This window comes from Lactuca serriola, chromosome 9 (assembly GCF_051521515.1).
Source record: "Lactuca serriola cultivar US96UC23 chromosome 9, Lser_US96UC23_V15, whole genome shotgun sequence".
In the NCBI taxonomy this organism is placed as follows: domain Eukaryota; kingdom Viridiplantae; phylum Streptophyta; class Magnoliopsida; order Asterales; family Asteraceae; genus Lactuca; species Lactuca serriola.
The window spans coordinates 2543293-2549292 of NC_136416.1; positions in this window are offsets into that span (position 1 = coordinate 2543293).

The window sequence follows — 6000 nt, forward strand, 5'->3', positions numbered from 1 at the left end:
CATTGTCAAACAATTTCTAAAACCCTCAGGCGATTATTCTCTCTATTGTTCATCTCCTTCTCCAAAAAGCATCAATGGCAGCCTCATCTTCCGTTCTAGAACAATCAGCACAATCGTCGTTTCTCAACATCAAGCCAAATCAGAACTTGATTCTCGATCTCAATCCTTTCAAGTATGATAGCTTTCTTCTTCCCATCATCGAGTGTTTAAAATACTCCACTCTGGTGCAAGCTTTGACTAAAATGGAGAATGTTCCTATGTCGCTTTTATCAAAGGCTTATTCATTTGCATGCTACATTAGGAAGAATAAAGAATCACCTTAAAGATTCACGACAAGAAGACCTCCATCTCCAAAACCAGGTTTTGTTCTTTGTTAGGGCTTGCTCAAAGTGATGATATGGTGGATCCTGAATCAGTCTCTAACTCTACCATTATAGAGATGTTCTACCAAATGGGGTACAAAGAAACCCTAACCACTATTTCAAAGTTCATAAAACCTAATCTTCATCTTTAATGGAATGGTCTCTTTAACTTCTTATTTAAGGCCTTTTTTGAAAGGGTAATTGGTTCAGATTGCGCTAGCAAATCATTAATGACCCTATTATACGGTATCTACACTGGAGTTGACATTGATTTTGGTGCAGTTCTTTGAGCACAATTGGTCCAGAGCACCCATTCCACAACTCGACACAGTGAAATCTCCTATGCTCGATTCTGGACAATCATTGTTCAGAGGCCTATCGAGAAGAACAAAGATTACTATGATGGAAGACTCCTTAATGGACTCTATTGCAATCTTTTGCACGACGAAAATCATCGTTGTTAACAACTCCAAATTCTCATTCGTGGCCTCCATACCTGATGCAATGTTTCGCAGTGTGCCAGCTACAAGCAAAATCCTTGAAGAATACCGAAAACTTCCATCCTCAGGCACTCGTCCCTTTACACCTGAGATGCGAAGCATCGTTGATGCAGTGGACAAACCAAATAAGGGAGGTAACAAACATGCTACAAAGATTGGTCCCTCTGAAGCAGCCCAACCACCGAAAAAGAAACGAGTTAAGAATCCAGCTCGCAAACCCAGATCTCCTACTTCTAGTGCAAATGAAGGAGGCTCGTAGTCTAAAACTGTGACTGAAATTCGCACAAATGAGGATGCTCTCAACGAAGAAGATGACACTGCTTAGAGTTTGCAACCACCTGTCACTACGAACCCTAAGGTAAAATTTTCAACAGCTTTCTTCCAAACACCTCCTCCATCTCCCAATACATATACAGTACCTATCACTATTGCACCGTGTCCACCCACTGTAAGTTCGCAAGTTCAAACCACTCTTGCTCATTCCACTCCTTTGTTCACGGACTCTAACCACTACTACGAACATGACCAATGAACCTCCTGTCACTATCAACGCATCTGATGCAGGGGTAGGGGCTTCAGGTTTCACTGTTGGTCATTCAATACCTCCTATTTCTCCTCTGAGACAAGGCGATTCAGATACATTTTTTGAAGGCGATGGGTTTGGTTTTGAATCCTTTCAGTACAGTCCCTTCAGAGTTCAGGAGGATAGTGATGATGATGCCCCTATAACTCAACGACAGTTCAAGATTATCAACGAGAAGCTAGATTCGTTGATCCGTTCTTCTCAAGACTCATCAAATGATGTTTATTCTAAGGCAGCGGTTGAAGCCTTTTTCCAGTCAATGACAAAAGAACATCAGGCAAATCTAGACAAGGCGAATCAAGCGGTTTCTAATTCGACTGCTTTGTGCAAAGAAGTGACTGAAAAGATCAAAAAACTCATCTATGAAGCTTAGACCTTTATGCCGGCCTTATAGACATCTCCTAAGTCAAATACCTCTAAGGCAAATGAGGCGATCGTGGGTCTTCACACCTCACTACGAAAAGAAAAAGAAGCTCTTGTGCATGTTCGCACTGATCTGCAAACGGATAAAACTGAGTTTCGGACCTCAATCTCTACAAAAATTGATAAGCTTCATGAAGATATGGCAGTTGAAAGCAAAATTATGGATGAACTTGCTGCCAAAACAACAAAAGTCCAAGTTCAAGCTGCCAAACTCGCCCAAGCAAACAAAGAAATTAAGGAGCTTCAGTCTGAATGAGTTGTAATTAAGAGTTGCATTGGCGATGTTAATGATTTGTTCTCCAATCTTCTTGGTAGTCATTATCCCATACTTCCAATCTCCATTCGAAGGCATTTGGCTGAAAATTTTCGTCCCACTCTTTCCATGCTTAATCGAATTGAAGGTGTTTCGGAGTCTCCCATCCTTCCAAAACAAGGGGGAGAATCATCGAAAGAACCACCTCACCAACCTCCGAAGACCAATACTGGTTCATCTGGTCATGATGAGCAAAATATGAAAGTCTTCAATGAACCGAAGGATAATGTAGCCTCGAGTTCCATAAGCAAAGAAAATTGGTAAACAACAATGATGAAGAAGAAATTGAAGTTGATAAGCTAAAGAGAAAGGATCGTGATCGGGTTCTAGATGAAAATTCTCGCATTGCGAGAGAAGTCAAAGAAAAAGAGCGAGCAGAGGGCGAAGCTCAGGTCAATTTAGAAAGTCAAAATACTTTGTTTCCACCATGGACCTTGGAGCGGATGATCAAAGAGGCTGTTGAAAATCCTAGCATGCATTGTTTGGAACCTGTAACCTCTTTTGATCTGGAGAATTCGCAGGATTCTCAGTTCGACATGCCTATCATTTCGAGATCGTTTCTCTTTCGCAGTTTTGAAGTGATTGTGAATGCTCCTTCATCAGATGAAAACATTGATAAATATTTTGATGGAGTTTTACTTGTCCCATGCCAAACCTCGGTACCTCACCTGGAGTGCACAAAATATTATTGTTTTGAAGGTCATAAGGCCAGTTGAAACAGGGAGCTTCATGAATATCAAATTCAAAACAACAAGAGGATCCGAAAGTGTTGTTCTCGAGTTTTCCTTGGCTGATCTGTCGTGTCTAAATCGCTATAATGGGATTGTTTTATTGCATTTCCTTCTGAGAGATGAAAAGAAGTACGAACCCGTTCTGGGGCATATAAAGCGAAAGTTAACTTCGTACATTTATGAAGTGGCGAAGTTTGACATTGAAATTGCCACAGTTTTAAAGAGGAAACCCACCGTTCCCCTTACTGGCAAGACGAAAGACACTAATAAGATGCAGATAGGTAAGATTGAAAAGGATAACTGGACCATAATATTTCATCGTGGTCCAGTAGGTAACGTGCAAAAATTCCTCTTCGCATTGCCTGATAAGCATTTGTTCTCTACAACTTGCTTGGAGTTTATTTTGGAGATCACAGGTCAATGCCAACTAAATGACAAAGCTGCGAAGAACAATTACTTTGATATGTTAAGATGTTACATAGCATTTCACATGCATCTTCTCGCAGTCATCCCCAAGCTCTTCAAGACTACAAAGAAGACACAACAGTGAAGAGCCTCCCGCCTCAATAGACGCAAAAGGGAAGATTGTTGGGTTTTAGTGTTGCGTCATTGTGTATATTAAATTAGTCCATTATGTAACCAGGTTTGGGCCTGTCCACCCGCTCATTGATTATTAGGGTTTAACTATTTAAGGTGCATGCATACACTGTGTTTTGTGATCTTCGAAATAGCCTTGTAACCCTACACGCCTCAACAATAGCAATTTTCCATCGAGTTTTTCTTAGGCGTGACTTTGAGTCATTAAGCATATTTTGATCCATTCTTGTGTTCTTGTTTTCTATTACCTGTTTGAATCTTTTGATCTTTAGAGATTTTATCTCAACAACCATACACAAAACTTGGGTTTGTTCTTGAGTTCTCCCCTAAAAATCATTCCAGGATCTCTATGATGGGTTTTGGTCATAAGACATCCTATATGCTCACACAAACCCTAATGCTTGGATCTAGGTTTCTCTATTGTACATGCAAGTTATCCAAGACTATAAACCCTAATTCTAGCATTCAAATAATCATATTAACATGAGAATAGGTTTATAATGTTACCTTGATTGTTATGTAGCAATAACAATCCCAAATCTCCTTGTATTGACTTTGGAAGGATTAGAGTCACAAGTTTCACTCCTCTAATGGCTTACAAACACCAAGAGCAAGAGGATGAAGAGGAGAGAGGTTAGAGGCTACCAAAACTTGTGTGAAACCCTAGCAAGAAGCTTAGCCACGTTTTTGGTCCTTAAGGGATCTATATATAGTGAGGCAATTAGGGTTATCTAACATGGAAACCCTAATTTAGTTGCTTAATCCCTAAGCAACCCATGGAGCCCTTTCCATAAGGCCTTGGACGATTTCATATGGGCTTCCCCCATAGAATTTGTCCACCTTATGATATAAGGCAATCCATGGCCCAAATTGCAGTTATCTTATAATTACAATTCCAGTCCCTTAAGTTTAATTAATATCTTTTAGTCACAAAACTAATTACCAATTAATTATTGACTAATATTAATTAAACAATATGATTTCTCCTTTAATATATTATTCTCATAATATATTAATAAATCATATTTAATCCTTTCTCTCCATAATTCATCCTATCAAGTTGCTTTGGTGAAGGCAACCCAAAAGGACCATGCACCATCGGGTCAAGTACATACCAAAATAGTTATGGACTTAGACACTAATCCAACAGTCTCCCACTTGGATAAGTCTAATAAATATTCTGTGTATGACTTCAGATCCTGATCTGCAATCGTAGCTTTCCAAAGCCATTGTCAACTCTGATCCTATCAGATACGCGTGTCCTTAGATAAGGGATCATATATTCCTCCATTCTAGATATCATATAAGATATGATTTCAAATCATTCTATTTGTACTATATCTCGATTTCCGATTTATGACGACTGACTAATTGAACAAATCAAATTAGCCCTAGCCCGGCCGAGCATTTACGTTTGTCATCACTAAATTATCAAGGGGCCTAAAGATATCGCTTTTATCCTACTTTGGATAAAAGGAACGGATAAACTTTGATACAATGCTTGCTTGCACTTACTCACCGAATCACACACAACAATATGTTTTATAACACCAAGTTACTAGTGCGTTTACATATTATCAATGTGCAACCGATTTGCAGGATACAACTCACACATCTTGGTTTCAAGAATATAAGATGTTATCGTCTCACCAATCACTCGTGATACAATTCATGGAGTGATCCAAGTGAGCGTGGGTTTAATCCAATGCTCAAATCATATTCATAAGCACTCATGAACGTTGCAGCAAACATTTGCTTATGTCTAATACTCTTTTAGACAATCCACACACCAATTCATGACAGTCTTTATTCATACCTACTTCCAACATATGAACGACTGTGGCCCGTTTGAATAATTTGACTGTTCTTAACCAATTAAATTATTCTGGAAGTCAAAACATGAAAAGGTGAAACACAAGAATAATACTAATCCCATATGGCCTCAAACCTTTGAGTATAAATAAAACGCCTTTTATTTATCACAATATTGATTACTCGTTATTTGTCGTTTCGGGTAATCAACTTTTTTACTTGAATTACAACACTTGTCCATGCTCCTAGCATGCACACAATGTTTACCTATGGTTCTTACTTTGTGAAATAGATCACATTGAACACATTTCCAATCATTCTCATTTCACAAAGGTCTAAAGCCGTTGTATAACACAAAGGTCGGTTTTGGCTTTGTTTCGGGAGTTTACCGCCCAAGAACACCTTGGGGAGTAAACTCCTAGATCTAATGATTTAGCCGTCTAAATCATGTTATAAGCACATAATAAGCATTCTAACACTACTAGAAAGAGTTACTCACGTTTTGGTATAAAAACCCGAAGATCCGTGAGAGAGAAAATGGCTTTTCTCTAGTTGGAAATGTGAATAATGAATGAATTTGGTTCAGAAATCTATTTATAGTCCTGAAATATTTTTGGCAGAAAATATTTTTATTCCTGAAATGATCTCTAATATAATAGAGTGTTGGAATAACAGTGTT